This window comes from Pteropus medius, unplaced genomic scaffold, assembly GCF_902729225.1.
Source record: "Pteropus medius unplaced genomic scaffold, Ma_sr-lr_union100, whole genome shotgun sequence".
Classification (NCBI taxonomy): Eukaryota; Metazoa; Chordata; class Mammalia; order Chiroptera; family Pteropodidae; genus Pteropus; species Pteropus medius.
This window is the reverse complement of record NW_024355205.1, coordinates 12,697,384-12,715,475: the sequence shown is the minus strand read 5'-3', so window position 1 is coordinate 12,715,475 and position 18,092 is coordinate 12,697,384. Positions and strand designations below refer to the sequence as shown.

Sequence of the window (18,092 nt, the reverse complement as noted above, 5' to 3'; positions counted from 1 at the left end):
TGCCCTCCACACAAAGCTCATTTGTGGGGAACCTAAAACTAAACCATAGTAGACAACCCGCCTCTATGTCAGGGTTTCTTACTAGCAGAGCAACTACCTCTCTGTAATCTGTTGAAAGTCAGCCCTCAAGGCAAACAGAAAGGGCCCCACCAAGCTTCATTAAGCTCCCCAATTGCTATCGAATTACAAGGAATCAACAGCTGTGTACATTTATCTCAAATTAAACCAGTTTCTTATGAGCCCTCACAGGTTCCTCCAGAAAATAAACTGGAAAGTGCAGCCTATTCCTGTGAACCCGTGCAAGATCTTAAACTCTTGCTCCGGAAACTAGATAAGTCCACATGTGGAATCAGGGAACTTTTGTGTACCTCGAATTAATAAACTGCCATGAAAAAGTAACTTCATTGTCAACTACCTCTACTATTAATTTTGACTAAGTTTATATCTTCTAGGTTGCAAGGCTTCCTAACACTTCTACATGCTGGAATGACCTCACGTTGTCTGCCTCCAGGTCCCTTAGGCTTTCAGAGATTTTTATTCCCAGTAGGCAGGGACTACAGCCCTATCTCAGCTTTGAAGAAGTTACAGAAGACAGATCTTCCTCCCTCAACATCCCCTTAAGATTAAGGGAATAAAATCTCTGAAGGGAAATCATGTAGGGAGGAGGCAGGAAAATTGGGGTGTTAGTCGGGCCACATCTGGAGACTACAATGTGCTGATCAGCCCTGTGGCCAGGCCAGGAAGACATCTGCAGAACAAAGGAAGGTTGGCTGAAGGAATAGCTCACTCCCTGAATATCACTTCCAGCTATATATGTAGGGGGTACTCTGATAGGGGATTAGCAACTGTGGGTAGCTGCAGAATTAGTTCCCATCAAGATAATGCCAAATATAATGGCCCCACACAACTCTGATGATAGTCAATAGATTTTAAAACATACTATTCTAGGACAATACTGCCTGGCTGGAGGTAAAAGAAATCTCATAGAGTCGGTCGGAAACTTAATTTGCCTTAGCCAATGGTATTATAATGCCACCTCCAAATAAAGCATGTACTAGGGAAACAGGACAGAAAAATCCGCTGGCCAGATTCCCAGAGCTAACTAAAGCCTAGCAGGACCCAGACAGGGTCCAAGACTAAATAACCCCACATGAGCCTTACTAGATTTATAGAAACAAGGCCTATATCACCTCCCCAGAAATTAGGAAGGTAACTCTTACTTCTGAAAACAAGAGAACTGCTTAGTTACCTGGTCCCACAACCCTTACCACGGGTAAAAAGAGACCTCCAAATAGGGGACAAGAAGGATAATGAGTGGCCCCTAGAGTGGATAATCCAATACTATAGGCCTGCCACTTGGGCAGAAGATAAATCTTGGGGACACCATACCCCATTTACATGTTAAACCGGATTACTGACTGTAGACAGTCTTAGAAATCATTACCAATGAGACTGGGAGAGCCCTGAACCTCCTTGCACATCAACAGACTCAGAGGAGAAACGCCATCTACCAAAACAGGTGGCACTAGACTATCTATTAGCAGCAAAAGAAGGCGTGTGTGGAAAATTCAATCTTACCAATTGCTGCCTACAGACAGATGACCAGGGCCAGGCAGTTGAGGACCTTGTCGAAAAGATGACAAAACTGGCACATGTGTCCATGCAAGGATGGCACAGATGGAACCCCGGACAGTCTTTTTGGGGGATGGTTTTCAGCCTTTGGTAGGTTTAAAACCTTATTAGGAGCAGTTATACTACTCCCAGGAATTTGCCTGAGAGAGCCGTGTCTGCTGGCCCTGCTAATAAAAAACTTAAAAGGCATGGTGGAAGCCACCGTACAGCAGCAAGTTACAGCCCACATATACTTTACCCGCAACTATCAGGAGATCCCCCAGGCTAGGTTAGATGGAGAATGTGAGACTCCAGCATAAAAATCGAATGTCTAGAGTCTCAAAGGGGGGAATGAGAGAGGAGAGGAGGCATCTGAAAAAAAATGCAAAGGAAAGGGCCTGCGGAAATAACCGACTCAGCCGGTTAAAACTGCTCTCGCCTCCCATGTTGCCCAGTGCTCTTCGCCTAACATGTTTTCCCATCGCTACCTCCCCCACCTCAAGGATTCTCCAGCTCACATCGATGCGTTTCCAACCAACTAATGTTCTTCCTTATCTCTGTAGCTGTGTAGCAATAACAAGACTGTGTAAAACTGCTCGTTATGTTACAATTAGAGCTCAGCCTTTGGATAGAATCCATTGAGCAGGTCCCGTCTCTGTTTAAGAATCCTATAATGGTGCTGATAACGCCAAGGTCGCAGGTTCTACAAAACAAACGACCTGTAAGACCAGTGGTCTGGAAATTCCTCCTCCCTGCAGCCACCACCACCCGAAGCTCCTCCTCCCTGCAGCCAGCATCACCCGAAGCTCCCTCTCCCCATCCTGAGTAAGGAGGCACATGTGAAACCTCAGACAAAGGAATTACATGCCCCTTGCATGGACACTGCAAGAGTATATAAACTGTAATAAATCCAACTAGAATGAGCTCGTGCATGGAGTTGTTAACCCCACACGCTCCGTCAGTCTAATAAATTCTCCTTCCTCTCACAAAGTTGTCTGAGCATCCAAATTCTTCTGTTGGTTGTCACTTCCTGCAACAATGGCATCCAGCGACGGCCACCCCGCTGCCCAGTCCAACCGCAGACTGCACCTACGTCTTATCCACAGGTGTTTTAGCCCTAAAAGGATCCGTGGACCAAAAAAAAAAAGTAAATGGGGAAGTATTCAAAGAAACTTAAACCATTATTTTTTATAGAGAGCTTCCCGGAAATTTACTATTAATGTACATTCTCTCAGAAGAGGATATGTTATGCAATGTTTCTTAGATTTATCTGAACACAGAACCTATTTCATTTTCGGAGTCTCTGGCAGGACCGGAATTCCATACTTTGAGAAATCCTGTCCTATAATATCTTTGCATTCACTGAACTGAGAAACTAGTTTCTGTTTTTTTGTAACTAAAAATTTGAGATTAGTTTGGAGTGAAAAATTTTTTTTGAACAGATTGGTTCAGTTACTTTGGCAAAATTTTCATTGTTATTCACTAATGCTGAACATATACATATGCTATGATATAGCAACTCTGCTGCTAGGTAGAACATTCAACGATATGTACATTAAGGACACCAAAAAAGTTCAAGGAACTTCATAATAGCATACTATTCATGACAGCTCCAACCTAGAAACAACCCACAATAGAAGAGATAAATTTATATAATGGCACATTATACAAAAGGAAAATAAACAAACTACAACCTCACATGACATCATGAAGCATCTCTTAGAAAAGAAGAGACATTATGATTCGATTTACAAAGAGTTGAAAAGCAGGCAAAAGTAATCTATGGTGATGGAACTGAGGTTACACTGGTAACCTCTGGGCAGAGGGAGGAAATATAACTGGGACAAGCTGGAGGGGACTTCCTTGGGTGCTGGCCATGTTCTATTTCTTAACCTAAATGGTGGCTACAGGAATGTTTACTCCAAAAATTCATCTTCTACCTTGTGCACTTTTTTTGTTCGTTATACTTCAATGGAGGCATAAAAAAGCTTGGCAATCCCATCAGTTAGTTTGCATATCTGGTTACTGTGTGCAATCAGTGTTGGCAGTTCAGCTGTCTACACAACATGCCAGCCCTGGGTGTCTTAGTCATGATGAAAGCATCAACAGGGGCTGCCAGGCACTAACTCATGTAGTCTTCAAGAGACCCCACAAATTAAGGCACTTTAAAACATTTACTGTTTGCATTTAATAGACAAGAAAACTAAGGCTTGGGGATAACCAGTAGCTTGTCCAAAGTTGCAGGCTTGGAGGTGGTGAAGACAAAATCAAACAGGACTCCAAAACTCATGTGCTTGGCCACTACCTTCCTATCCAGGGGAGTGTGCTGCATGTCTCCTGACCAGAGCTATTATGAGTGGGTTTTAATTTTCTGCAATCAGTGAACCTTGACCGAAACAGTAAAAGCAGCATCACAGCATCACCATCTTTAAATAAAAGGCTCAGATTACCACTCTCAAAACCTGAAATGTGAAGTATTAACAACAGTAGTAGCTAATAAATTATCATTCGTGCAGATTATTTTGCATCAAAAACATGCTGAGCACTAGGAATACGTGGGGGTGGGGCATACAGAGGAATCGGTTCCAATGCAAGGATTCCACAGAAACAGAACAGAGTTACTGCAACGATACGATTATTTAAGCCAAAATAACCTGAAATTCTTTCCTGGGATGAAAAAATGTTGGTTATTTTCTGCAAAGGGAAAGCAATTTAATTATTTAAAAGAATAATTATTTATATTTATTTTTAATAACATTTATTTTAAAAAATATAAATTTTTTTCTAATTGTAAATGTAATGTATATGTTCATTAGGGAAAATTTTGTGAATGCAAAAAAAAGCACAAAGACAATAAAAGCTTAAAGATAACAATGTTAACATTTTTAATGAAGATCTATCAACTCTGTCTCTATAGGAATACACAAGCCTTTATCTCATCTGCGGCCACTGCCTCCTCCCGTCCCTATTTCAGACACAATGGCTTCCTTTCTGATCCCTGAATATGTCAAACTCTTCCTGCTTTGGGGGTATCTGCACTTTCTTTCCCTCTAACTCAAGCTGCTTCTTGAAAAGCCTGGCTCTTTCTCCTGCCGCAGGTCTCAGTGAACTGCCGTTTAGGAGAGTTCTTCCCTGTCCTCGCAGCTCCAGTGGCTGCCCCAGCCCTTCCGTCACATCCTTCATTATTCTCTCCTCAGCATCTAACACTACCTGGGGTTTTCTCTCTCTCTCTCTCTTTTTTTGTCTACTTGTTTACTGTCTGTTCCCTTCACAGGAATGTGAGGTTCATGAGGGAAAAGACCTTGCCACTTTGTTCACTGTCATATCCCCGGGTGCCTAGCACACAGTAGGTGCTTGCTAGATATCTGAATACTGTGCGAATGGTCTGGTAATATGCTTTTATCCACTTAAAGTATTGAGAAAACATTCCCAAGAATAAATTGAACCCCAAAGTAAACTCCCTAAATTCTGTTAGCAGATGCTTATTTTACTTTCGGTATCTTCTAATACAAAGTCTTATTCTTATAGGCTAAACTGATTCTGCCTATGTGCATCTTAAAAGGTACAGACAGAAAAAAAACAAATTTCAATGAAAAGCAAGCATGCTAGATTCAGGGTCATCCAAGTTACACATGCTATTAATGACTAAACTACTGTCGATTGTGCAACATTCTGACTTTTCTTCTACAAAAAACAAAAAACAAAAAACCAATATTGCAAAGGGAGTGGAAACCGTAAGTGCCTAAAAAGGTCCTGTGTGTACTAAGTTTAAGAACAATCATAATTACATGCATCAATCATGTCCTATTCCTAATAAAGGGTGGGACTGCATTTCAATATATATTCTTGAGGAAATTTTCCCTAGTAGTACCCTCTCTAGCTGAATTCATTAATTCATAGCAAAGCAATATAAAACTCTCGCCTTCTGACCCCCTCTGACTGTATCAGAAACAAACACAACCAGTGATGTTTGACCACGACTCCTTTCTTCCCTCCTCTTTCTTTACCCCGGTGGTTCTCAAGCTTTGTTGCATATTACAATCTCTTGGAGAAGATGAAAAACTCTGGACACCAGGATGCACCCAGGACCAACTAAATCAGTTCTGGAGGGTGGTGAGGCTCAAGGTAGTACTATTTGTAAAGCTTCCCAGGTGAGTCCAATGTGCTGCTGTAGATCCTCCAAGTGCAGTGCACAGGTACCACCTGGGAGCTTGTTAGAGATGCAGAACCTCAGGCCCCAACCCAGACCTTCTGAACCGAAAATCATTTGAAATAACACATATTAAATGTTTAGGACGGGGGAGGCACACTGTAAGAGCTAAGTAGATGGTACTGCTATTATTATTAAAGTCCACACTTCAAAAACAAGTGTTAGTGAGGTTGCGGAGAAAAGGGAACCCTCGTACACTGTTGGTGGGATTGCAAACTAGTACAGCCACTATGGAAAACAATATGGAGGTTTCTCAAAAAATTAAAAATGGATATACCTTTTGACTCAGCAATTGCACTTCTGGGTATTTATCCAAAGAATGCCAAAACTATAATTCATAAAGATCTATGCACCCCAATATTCATGGCAGCACAATTATAATAGCCAAGATATGGAAGCAACTTAAATGCCCATCAAGATAACTGGATAAAGAAATTATGGTTCATATATACAACGGAATATTACTCAGCTATTAAAAAAAGTGAAATCCTACCATTTGCAATGACATGGATGGACCTACAGGTTCTTATGCTGAGTGAAATAAGTCAGACAGAGAAAGATAAATACCATATGATTTCACTTCTATGAGGAATCTAAGAAACAAAAATAACAAACTAATCAAAAATAGACTCACGAATATAGTGGACAATTTGGTGACAGACAGAGAGGAGGGTGTTGGCGGGCTGGGATAATGGGGTGAAGGGTTAAAGAAGTACAAATTAGTAGTTGATAGAGAGTCACGGGGATGGGGAGCACGGCAGAGGGAATGCAGTTAGCATTAATATGTTGGCTAGGTGGAGGGCCAGGAAGGAGGCGTGGGAGGATCATTTTATGAACTATATATATATATATATATATATATATATATATATATAACTGTATACTTGAAACTAATTAAAAAAAAAAAGTCCACACTATATGCTCCACCCAACTTCCCCTTATTGTTCCATTTACAAACCTTGCTGCCAACTCCCAATGTCTCCTATAAAACAACATATGCTCTACAACACACTTATACAGGCATATAAATCCTAGCTAATCCGCCTTTTCTCTCCAAATCAGTATGCCTTCTTTTAGAGTCCAAGGATTATGCTTCCTCTAGGATCTTAAAATTCCTCATGTTATGCTACCCTGATCATACAAGTCCACACTTTTCTGGTTCCTCCTCCGCACATACGCTCCCCTTTCCCAAGACCCTCCCTCCTGCCCTGTGTCTTCCCACAACTGAATGACATTTTTCTGGGCACGGTCTGCACTGCCCAAAGTCCTATAGTAGGTACTTCCAGCCCCTGGAGGACTACAAAACACATTAACCTTTTCAAACTGAGGTGTGAAATATTCAAGTGGCATCAAGCTATTTTAAGGACTGTGTATATTTGATAAGGCTGACATTTTTCTTCTTACTTTGAAGCACATAGCTGGAAGTAAAATAGAAAATCATTTTAATTACTGAATGAACTGCTACCGCTATATTTGCCTAATTTAATAATACTTAAAAAAAATATGCTTTATTCTCTCAGGGCAAACCAAGGTTTGCATTAAAAAGAATTTGCTTTCTACTTCGCCCCCTTTCTCCATATTTTTGCAATAGCCCTTGCTTTGTTCTTGCACCTTAACAAGCACTTGTCATACTTTCACTTGTTTAATGATTAAAACCAATGTATGAAGGAGCCCCATTCTTATAACATTTACCTGCCAGCTAAGGAGACAGATGTGGAGATCTGCTCCTCAGTCAAGGTCACAGCCAGCACCTGGCCTGGGACTCCAGGTGCCTTGCCCTCTAAGTGGGGTCTGTAACCACTGCACCACCTCACACCCTTCCTAACTTGTTTTTACCCCGCTGGCCTAGCATTTTCATACTGTCCTCCAAGTAGTGCAGAACCTTTGATCTTCCTGAGGGATAAAGAGTTGTCAAAGCCAAATCAGAATCTTTAAAAGAGGATCCTAGTTGATAGTTGGTCATGAGGATGGGGAGCACGGCATAGGGAATGCGGTTAGCATTAATAGTTGGTTAGGTGGAGGATCAGGGGAGGGAGAGTGCAATTGGGGGGATCATTTTATGAACTATATAGATGTCTAATCAATGTGCTACACACTTGAAGCTAATTTAAATAAATTTTTGTTAAAAACTTAAGTATATAAGAAGTAAACTACACATATTGTGGTAGATCACTGCACAATATATACAAATATCAAATCATTATGTTGTACACCTGAAACTAATAAAATGTTATATACCTAAAAAAAGGGGGGGAGAGGAGGAATCCTAAATGCAAACGCTGTTCAATCTCCAAGCAAACCATGATCGGCTCCTCCTAACTCACCCAGTTTTCAAACTAGTCTCCTCTTCCAAGAACACTTCTCAGACATGAAGGAATTGCTGAGGAGAATGTTAATGAATTTATATTCAAATAACTCTGAATAAGTGGCTAAGCTTCTGCAAACACTGGTTGAACACTTAAGACACAAAAGCAATGACCGTCAGGAGCCAAGGGAGACTAAGATCACTTCTGATGAGGCTTAGCCCCATTTTCTATAGGGTTCCTCCACCAGAAGATCAAAGGAAGCCTGAGGTGATACACAAGAATTAAACCTCGCTGAAGAGGACAGGGCACCAAAAGGCCCTTCTGAACAAAATGGAAAAATATAAGTCCAATGACAGTGTCTAGATGGTTTCAACATCAGCTGATCCGTCAGAGCCAGTGTATTTTCATGCAGTCATTTGTTCCACACACACTTCCCAGGCTCATGCTGCACTGTGAGAATACAGTGTTGACCAACACGGCCATTGGCCCGCCCTCCCGCTTATGTTCGAAGACTGTTAGAGCATCTTTGTCAACCTGAGAGAAAATCTCTAGGGTTTAATCAAAGGTCTGTCTTTAGCCTTTTCATGTTTAACATTTTTTATCAAAGACAAATGAATGTAAACTTGTTCAATTTTGTAAACAAGAAAAAGCAGGAAAAAAAAGAGCGAATTCATCAGAAGATGTAATTACAATCTAAAACACTTTCGACAGGTTGAAACAAGGCTAAAGCAAGATGAGGTCTGATGGGAGCAAATTTATTATCCTAGATCAAGGATCAAAAAAACTAACCACACAAGAGCAGAATGGAAGATTATTTAACAGCAGCCAAAAGTTAAAAAGACCTTAAGGTTTTAGTTGAGTATCAGTCTAATAGGAAGAAAAGTGGTGATGTAAAGGAATAACTAGAGAATCGGGAGACAAGGATTTTAGTTCTAACAGCTGGGATGGTGGCAAGTCACTGAATTTTGAGTTGCTTTTCTCACCACAACACTAGGGATTTGGGCTAGGATACCTCTCCGGCCCCATCTAATTCCATCAGTACAGAGGATGTTCATTTTGCACACCGCTGTGTCCCCAGTACCTAGCACAGGTACACAGAAAGCATTGCCTAACTACTCGTGAGTGAATGACAGTGCTAACAGAACTTCCACAACTTAATACTGTAATGGGTCCCCCTCCCTCAACACACGCAGACCAAAAGCCCTAATACACTCCTGGGTTCAAGAAATAGAAAAAGCATCTGGGCAAAAGGGGTCATAATCTCATAGCCACATACATATTCCATTTTAAAAGGACCACTGACAAGTTAGATATAATTCAGAGGAGAGTAACCAAATTGGTTATGGATTCGGTTTATCATCTCCCATGAGGACTAGATAAAATAATGGCTGAAGGAACTGGGGAATGTTATGTTCTAAGGAAAACAGAAGCTTAGAAAGGCATGGTGGATGCTTTCAACTAGTTTGAATGATATGTCAGTATTAATTTCTAAAGGCAAATGGAAGCCCAAAGATAAAAATTAGTGAGAGGATCCAATATAGATTTCTAGAATGGGCGGTTCCTCACACCCGATCCCACAGCCTTTTGAGAGTTCTCGGCAGGGGACAAAGAGTAAAGCACCCGATCTCTGTACTCAGGGGTGGGCCAACTGAGAAAGCATGTGACAGAGCAGCTTGTGGGAAGTGGTGACTGGATGGCCAGGCCCGGAGATGTCGGAAAACTGGAACACAGCAAAGATCACACAAGTGAGGCAGAATAGCCAAAGGCTGACTTGACAGCTGGAATTCCTGTCTGTTTTGTTACAAACAGCTTTACCAACTGGAGGAAATTTCATTCATTCGTAGACCTTTGTCGAGGCTGGGGCTGCAATGGGGAAGACGACAGACAAGCCCTGCCCTCAGGTTGCTGACACTCCATGCAGAGCAAGGAGGAAGGTTCACAACTCCCAAGTTTTAAACTACATGTAATGAGTAAACCTTACCTGGAGAAGAGAAAGGGAGATCTCCTTGCACTAATGTCTCTAGACTGGTGGTCAGCCTCCACAATAGGGAGCTGAGTTTGCACTCTCAGAGTGTGCGCATGCTCAATTAAACTGCAAAATTTTAACAGTTTAGAGAAAGGAACTATTTAATACCAAGAGTTAAGAGTAAATTATAATTTTTCCTCTTAGAAAGTGGGTAACTCCGTCTTTGAAAACAAAGTCTGTTACCAAAATAGTAGCCAAATATAATTCCAGATAAGAGACATGGTTTGAGCCCTGTCACATAGGGGGCAGGTGGCCGCAGACCTGTGAAATGTTTTAACAGGAACAATGCTTCTTTATTCCAACTTAAAAGAGTGTCTACGCACAGATTGGGAGTTTAATAGAATTCTATGTTCTGGCCCAGGAATAGCCAGAAAAATTTTTTTTAATAAAAAGCCAGACAGCAAATATTTCCTTTGTGGGACATATGGTCTCCATCTCAGCTCTAGATTCTGTCTTTGTAGTAAAAACAGAGCCTTAAACAATGCTACACAAATAAGTAAGGCTGTGCACCAATAAAACTTTATTTACAAAACAGGCTGCTAGTTGGAAGTGTTTGTTCTAACCACATGAAATGGTATATCTCAGAATATCAATAAATCTCCCAAGATCTCTCTCTCTCTGTTTCCTCCAGACCTCAAAGGGCCATGCTACTGAAAAGGGGGTCCTAGTGCTGGTAACATGTTCCCCACATGAATGGTTCCTGGAGGGTAAACAGGGCTAATAATTACTAACCTGGGCTGTGGATGCTATAAGGGGACAACAAAAGGCCTTGGCTTTCTGGTGAATCACCTATATTCAGGGTCAGATACACATAGGCTAGGAAACTCTGATCATCTACTCTAGCTTTCTGTTTTTTATTCCTTGATTTATCAGAGCTTCAAGGGGTGCAAGTGATCTTCCTAGCCCAACCTTCCATCCTACAGCCTCCCAGGGCCCTACCCTACAGAAGTTCTAAGGCTTCAACTCCCCTCTTCCAGATGTGCCCCCGACAAATCTCCATGCTTGTACCCCATACCCTCATCTTACCCTCTCCTCTAATTCACAATGTGCCCAAAGCTCTGGGGCCAAACACAAATCAATACTTATAATATGAAACCTTTAATTAAAACCGCTGTTCATAGTCCCAAAAGAGATATTTGCCAGCTGTTAAATGAACTGCAACTTTTAAATGCATCTGTTCTGTAAGGTCCTTTAAGAGCACTCCATTTGACCCCACATATTGGAATTCATTCATGAAGCTGTAAAGTATGATTTTCCACCACACTGTGAACAGGAATGAGCAATGGTAGCTTCTAGAGCTAGAGAAGAAAAGTATATTTTGCCTGGACATTTTATAGTTGTGAAAAGGATAAAGGCATTTCCTAAAATGAGATTTTACCTATATCACCCAATGGTGGACAGAACAGAGAGACTGGGCACAGAATGAATGGGAAAGGAAAGAGAAAGAAGTATCCACTGGAATATTTTCTTAGGGATAAAGAGAGTTGAGTCTGAACGTGAAGCTGAACATGGCCACCAAATTAAGTTTATGTAGTTAAGTTTATGTAGTTATGTAATACCTGAGGTACCATAGTATTTTAATAATAATTCAACTTTCAAAAGTATAGGTATATTTTCCAAAATGATTTAGTAGACCTTAATTAACTCTTGTACCTCCTCAAATCCTTTGGGGAAATATACTAGAATATACAACAAAATGTGTAGCTGTGTAAATGACTCTTAAAATTTTGTAAAGGAGGCTATTATCGTCAATTTTAGCCAATTAGGATAATTTCTAAGTTAAAATAAGATGAACTTACCTGTAGGATTTCAGATGAGATCTAAAGCACTTGAAGTTCTTTGTTTTCTGTATTTCATCTTTAATTAAAACAGATTTGCTGGGAACTATTGAACAAAAAAGAAAAAATGTCTGAGTCATAACATTGTACACTATGATATCTATAATCAATGTTCTATACCTAGCAAGCTTCTATGGAAGCAAATTATTATATAATGACTCTTCATTTTTGGTAAAGCTTTGATCCTCTCTTCCTCCTTGTTCTCAAATCACCTCATGCATTTAATCTGGAATTATATCTGATCACTGTTTTGATAAGAGACTTTATTTTCAGGGCTGGAATTATGACCGTTTATTTGAATGAACCTTCTAGTCTAGGAGAAACAAAAGGTCATAGGCTCTTATCTCGTAATTTTAAATAGTTCTCTTTTCTAGACTAATCCACGTTCAATCTGCGCTTTTATCAGGCATCAACACATTCTGAGGGCACAAAATCAGCGCCCTACCTTTGTCTAAGCTTCTGGAGAAAGCCAAAATACAAACCTGTTCCCAGTTGAAGGCTGCAAATTCAAATCTTTTACCTCTGAAAAAAGAAAAAAAAAAAACCACATGGTTTGGTAATTTGTTCCTTGGTAGTAGATCTTATTGACAAAGCAGTCACCTCCTAAATTACACTGGCACTTGTGCAAAATTCAGAGGAAAGAAAACCATATCTGCCCTGCAAGTCTCCCTCCTAGTCCAGCAGTGAGAAGTGGAAGGGAAGGAATATGGAATACAACTCGTTGCTTAACGCTGGCATCATTTTTCACTGCTTGGGAAAGTGAGGCTCCATTGCACCTTTAAGATTTCTTCTTCAACGCCTTGTGTATATACGTACTCGTTAAAATCACCTTTTACAAATTATGTACCACTAGGAGCTTCCTCCACTCTCTACCTAATTTGCCCATTCTCCTCCTTAGGTCCTATTTCTCCCAATCCCTCTCGGTGAAGAACCCTCCCACAATTCGGCTCTCGGGCCCTTCCCTTGCTCTTGGGAAAGCGTTCGCCTCCGCCCTTATGGAGATCCACGAACATCAAAACATCGTCTCCGTCCTCTCTCCCGCCGCCGCCGCGGCCAACGCCCCCACTGCCCGCGGCTGCCGGGGTTCGTCTCCAGAGCTGCCCGGGTGACGGGAAGGCGTGGGCTGCGCCCCGCGGCAGAGCCGGGCCGGCGGTGTGCTCCCTGCAGCCGCGGCCTGGCTCTGCCGCGCGCCACGCGCTCCTCCGCGCCGCCCACGCCGGCGCCGCGCCCCTTCTCCTGCGCTCACCCCTTTCGAGCCGCTGCTCATCGCGGAGGCCCCAGCCTGAGGGAGCAGCTGGGCGCGGCGCAACCCCGGCCGCCCTCCGGCACAGGGCCGAGGGAGTGGGTGGCGCCGCCCTGTCCGCCGCCTGAGTCCTGGCCTCCCGGAGCGGGGAGCGTCCCGGGACCACACCCGCCACCCAGCCCCGGGGTCTCCGGAGCCCCCAGCCGCCCCCAGCGCCCTCGCCTCACACCCACCTTCCGCGCGCGGCGCGCAGCCAGCTCGAATCCCGGCGGCGGCCAACTCTCCCGCCCCGCGCGCACACGCACCCTCCCCGCGGCCGGGCGCGCGCAGACCACGCGCCGGGGCCCCGAGCCCCTCGCTCGCTCGCTCGCATGCACGCGCGGGCCACGCAGCCGTGCGCGTTCGCCTGGCACATTCTCTGAATCCTCGCCATCACCAGCAGACAAGCACCGTGCTGTTAGGTATGCATTTTACACCTGAGGCTGGCATAGGTCAAGCAATTTAGTGGCAGACCTCCCGTAAAGATTTCTGTTGAAGACTCGCGCCTCTTAGCCTGCTTGCAGTATTTCCAAGCTGCGTAAATGCATGCCCTCGAAGCATTCATAGAGGGATTTACTTTAAAAAAAACCTCATGAAGCTGTCTGTGAAGGAAAGAAGAACCCTTGGGAAGTTCTTAGCTCTTTCAGAAGAAATGCGCGTTCGCCTTCTAGAGTCCATGGAAAATGAAGGGTGGGAATACGTCGGGTTACGAAGATCTACTGTAGGAACAGGAGTCCCAGGGTGTCGCGTGCTCCTGGGAAGTGCCTCTCGAAAACCTCCGTTGGTTTGGAGAAATCAAAGAAGGCCTGCCCCAGCCTGAGTCGTCACCAACTACGTAGTGCCCCCCGGGAAGACTGGAGAGGCTTTCAGGCGTGGGAAATGGGGGCTTGCTGTACGGGTTGTGGTCATACCAGTCTTTGGGTGGAGGTGGTTGAATTAATCCAGAAATAATATTTCTTCTTTCTCAGCACCCCTGGAAGGGTGCCATCTGTAAACAGTTCCCGATTCTGGCCGCTTGGCTGTGGAACGGTGAACAGCTTGGCTCCTGTATCACCATGTGAAAAGTTGAAAGAGTAGTTCAATGAACACTCATATATACTCCTCCAAGACCGCATAACTTAACATGTTGTCATAACTGCCTTCTTTCCGTCTCCTAAATACTTCAGCCTGCATTTCCTAAGAAGAAAGGCAAAGACATTCTTCTGTGTAACCATATAAGAAACTTAACGACATCTGAAAAGTTCAGTTTGATAATATCACCTAATATCTAGCCCATATACAAATTTCTCCAATTGTCAAAAAAAAAAAAAAGGTTATATATTAATGTTGTGCAGTGCAGTGAAGATTCGTGCATTGCATTTGTTATGTTTGTCTCTTTTAATGCAGAACAATCCTCCACCCTTTTTGTTTCATGGCCTTAACTTTGTGAAGAGTTTAGGCAAGTTATCTCAGAGGGTTCTTTCTCGATTTGTCTTACTTTCTTTCCCTCCTGATGACACTTAACTTTTTCTCTAGGGCTCCCATTTCCTGTAAGCTAGAAGGAAGGTTGAGATGTTTGATTAGATGGCAAGAATTCCTCATACTTTACAAGGTGCTCTTCGTATTGTTTGCCATCAAGAAGAACATAATATTAAACACACAATATTAATTCTTAAATGCCTAATATTAGGTTGCCCCAGTGTCAGTGATCGCCGAAATCTGAAGTGTCCTCCAGATATCCTTATTATAAAGTCCACTTTCCCTTTTGAGGTTAATAGGTTTTCTGTGGGAGTGGAGACTTTAGAACTTTTCGAAGAAGAAAGTCTTAGATCTCTGCAAGGAGAACACAGGTTATAGATCCATTCACCTAGGTGGGTAGAGTAATTATCTGGATCATTCCGGTACCTACTGCTTCAGATCACCCAGTGGTAGATGCTTCATTAAATTAAATACTAGCTTCATTCAAATAACAGTAGGCTCTAGTCTCTGTGGAGTTTGGGCTACTTTAGAATTCCTGTGGATAATTCTGGGAAAAGCAGTGATGTATTCTAGAAGGTCTTGTGATGCATGTTTTAAGATTCGATAAAATCCAGGAGGAGTTTCCTGTATTTAGCTTGGTATACCTGACCTAAACTCCCAGCTCCAGTCTAAAAACAGAAACAAATCAAGAATATGTAATAATGTGCGTAATCTCTGCCTGTGGTCCTCTGGTCTCCGGTTTACAGCATAGATATCTAAGGATGTGAGCTCATCCATTTAAGCTCTTTAACTCTGCTGGGCAAGAGCTATATCAAGTTTACATAACAATGATCACCTCAACTCCCACAAAAGGACACTTAAAGGGCATCATCTATTCCACAGACAAATGTAGTGTTCTAAACAGACAGCCTGCATCCCCACTTCTCACAAGGGGAACATTTTTTAATAAGGCTGTCTAAGTCAGTGGGTGATATCAATGGATTTGTTTGCATCAGCAAATTAATGTTCGCTTTTGACCCTGCCAGCTCATCTGAATTTCAACAGAGTCAGCATTCTGAGTCCAAAACGGAAGCTGCAAGACAGAAGCTAGCCTCTAGAGTTTTGTAGCATCGTTTTGCCACATTCTATGGGTCAAAGCAAGCATAGGGCCATTCAAGGTTCAAGGGGAAGGGATCAGGCAAAGACATGATCACCGGGAGATGAGGCTCACTGCTGGGGAAGGGAGACGTATTTGGAAAGGAGCTACCAGGCCAAATGCAAACTCAGATGTGTAGTATCTGGTCCTTTGCTCAAAATCATGTGGGTCTGGGGCGCCTACTTAACTTCAAACCTAGCCATAATCACCCATCCCCAATTGTGACCCACGCATTTGCATTGACTGTTAGCATGGCCCACCATTTCTTTTAGTTTACAGATTCCTTGATTCAATGGCTTCTTCCTTGTCACAGCCTTTTATTTATTTATTTTTTCCTGTAAAAGGGAAAAGAATAGGAGAGTTAAAGATGCATTTAAAAATCAATTATGGTAACTTGAAAATTCTCTGAAACTAATAGAGGTGAATATAGGAGTTTAAATGGTTGTACAAAAAACTGTGTTTGGATAGTAGCAGTGTAAGTCCAGGTGCTGGACCGAGTTGGCACTGTATAAATATTCAAATTTAAATCATGATTATGATTCTTTTCCTGGTTCCTGCCCTGGCAGGTAGCCGTGCCCTTTGCAAAGGGTAAAGTGATTGTTGCCTGCTGATACCTCATCATAGCCATTCTTCACCTCAACTTGGCTGACAGTTCTCCTCACTAAGTAGAGAAAACCCATTGATAACAAAACGAAGCAGACTCCATTGCAAAAAGATTAATACATGGAAAAAATAGACCTCTGTCTTTGGAAGGATGCTGTAGGACATTGATATTATATTTTACAAATACTGTATTTTAGAAAGGTTATATTCCAGTATCTGTTTTTAAAAATGTTTTGAATGTCCCCTGAATAACTAGTGGATATATATACTTATGACTGCCAAAAACCTCCCTAGAATGCACAGCCATGGACAACAGTTTGAGAGTAAGAAATCTTCCCCAATGAAATGAGTGAGAAGAGAAGAGAAGGTCCAAAACCTTTAAGAGATTATTGTCTTTCGAAGCAGTCTCCTTGTTCTTTGTGTAGCATTTACTAGCTTGTGATTCAGTTATCTGCTGCTGCAGAGCAAACCATCTATATAATAAAACTATCAGCTTAACATGTCTCAGTTCTGAGGGTTGGTTGGGTGGTTCCTCTGTGGTTTTGTCAGGGCTTATACAGTCCTATTCAGCTGTAGCAGGGATTGGCAAAATTATATGATAATGCATATTTTAGGCTTGTGTCTGTCACATATTCGTCTTTGTTATCTATTTATTTTATTTTTTTTACAAACCTTTAAAAAGCAAAAGCTATTCTTAGCTCAAGGGCCTACATAAAAACAGGCTAAGGGCCAGATTTAACCCACCGGCTGTAGTTTGCCAATCCCTGAACTGGAGCATCAACTGAGCTGAAGGTCCAAGGTGGCTGCACTCACATGTCTGGCAGTTGGTGATGCTGTCCACTGAAGGCCACAGTTCTAGAAAATCCTCCAGCAGGAGTCTCTCACGGAAAGAAGGATGTGGCTTCTCATCCTTCATATGCTACATTGTCAGTCTGTGGAGAACATCCAGGAGACTGGGAGTGGAAGCTGTCAGACTTTTTAAGTCATAGCCTGGGGAGTCAAACAAGGTCACTATGCCGTGGATCAGAGGAAACCATGAAGCTAACCCAGATTCAAGGGCAAATAGACTCCCTGTCTATGGGAGGAGCTACAGATATTATGGCTGCAGCTGGTGGATCTAAGTGGCAGATTTCTACTGGGTGCACCAAAAAAGGAGATCAAGGACTGATGCTGACATTGACATTAGATTGGCTCTCAGAGCCTCATTCAGATAACTTCAAATTGAGTCATAGAAAGGAATTTATAATCTCTGATGGGAGCTATTGTACTTACTTTCTCTTTTGCCCATACTGCCCCAGTCTGCTGCTAATTCTGTGAGCACTCACTCGTTTCCTGCTGTATTTGTTTACAAGGATCTCTGCCATGAGATCATCAGCTCCCTGAGAGAAGAGACCATGCCCTACCACTCTGCCTTGTTGTGGCATGGCTTCAGTAGATATGTACAGAATTTAATTGACTAGCCTTACTGAGGTTTAAAGTCAGATGGTTTGCTTACTTCATAAAAGCAAAACTAATTTAAGAATCTAGCACTACCCACAAATTCCAGAAGAACAGTATGCATCAAAGTTACATTTCACCTTCAAATAATGTCTAATCAATCAGATGGTTAAACTTCTTAGCAGT

The 18,092-nt window shown here is 42.4% G+C and overlaps 1 protein-coding gene across 8 annotated transcripts in view; it reads right to left on the bottom strand.

Moving 5' to 3' along the window:
* Positions 1 to 17,525, bottom strand: part of B3GALNT1 (beta-1,3-N-acetylgalactosaminyltransferase 1 (Globoside blood group)) — a 22,764-nt gene extending 5,239 nt beyond the window's left edge. The window contains exons 1-4 of one of the 8 annotated variants that reach the window (XM_039857256.1): positions 13,468 to 13,576; positions 12,474 to 12,513; positions 11,953 to 12,037; positions 2,599 to 2,728 (exon numbers count right to left, since the gene is read on the bottom strand). The gene's annotated coding sequence lies outside the window, so the exon portion shown is untranslated. Of the gene's footprint in view, positions 1 to 2,598; positions 2,729 to 11,952; positions 12,038 to 12,473; positions 12,514 to 13,002; positions 13,138 to 13,237; positions 13,256 to 13,467; positions 13,606 to 17,282 lie in introns of those variants that run through there. The other 7 variants (XM_039857254.1, XM_039857257.1, XM_039857259.1 and 4 more) reach the window with 7 other exon arrangements.
* Positions 17,526 to 18,092: the final 567 nt, after the last annotated feature.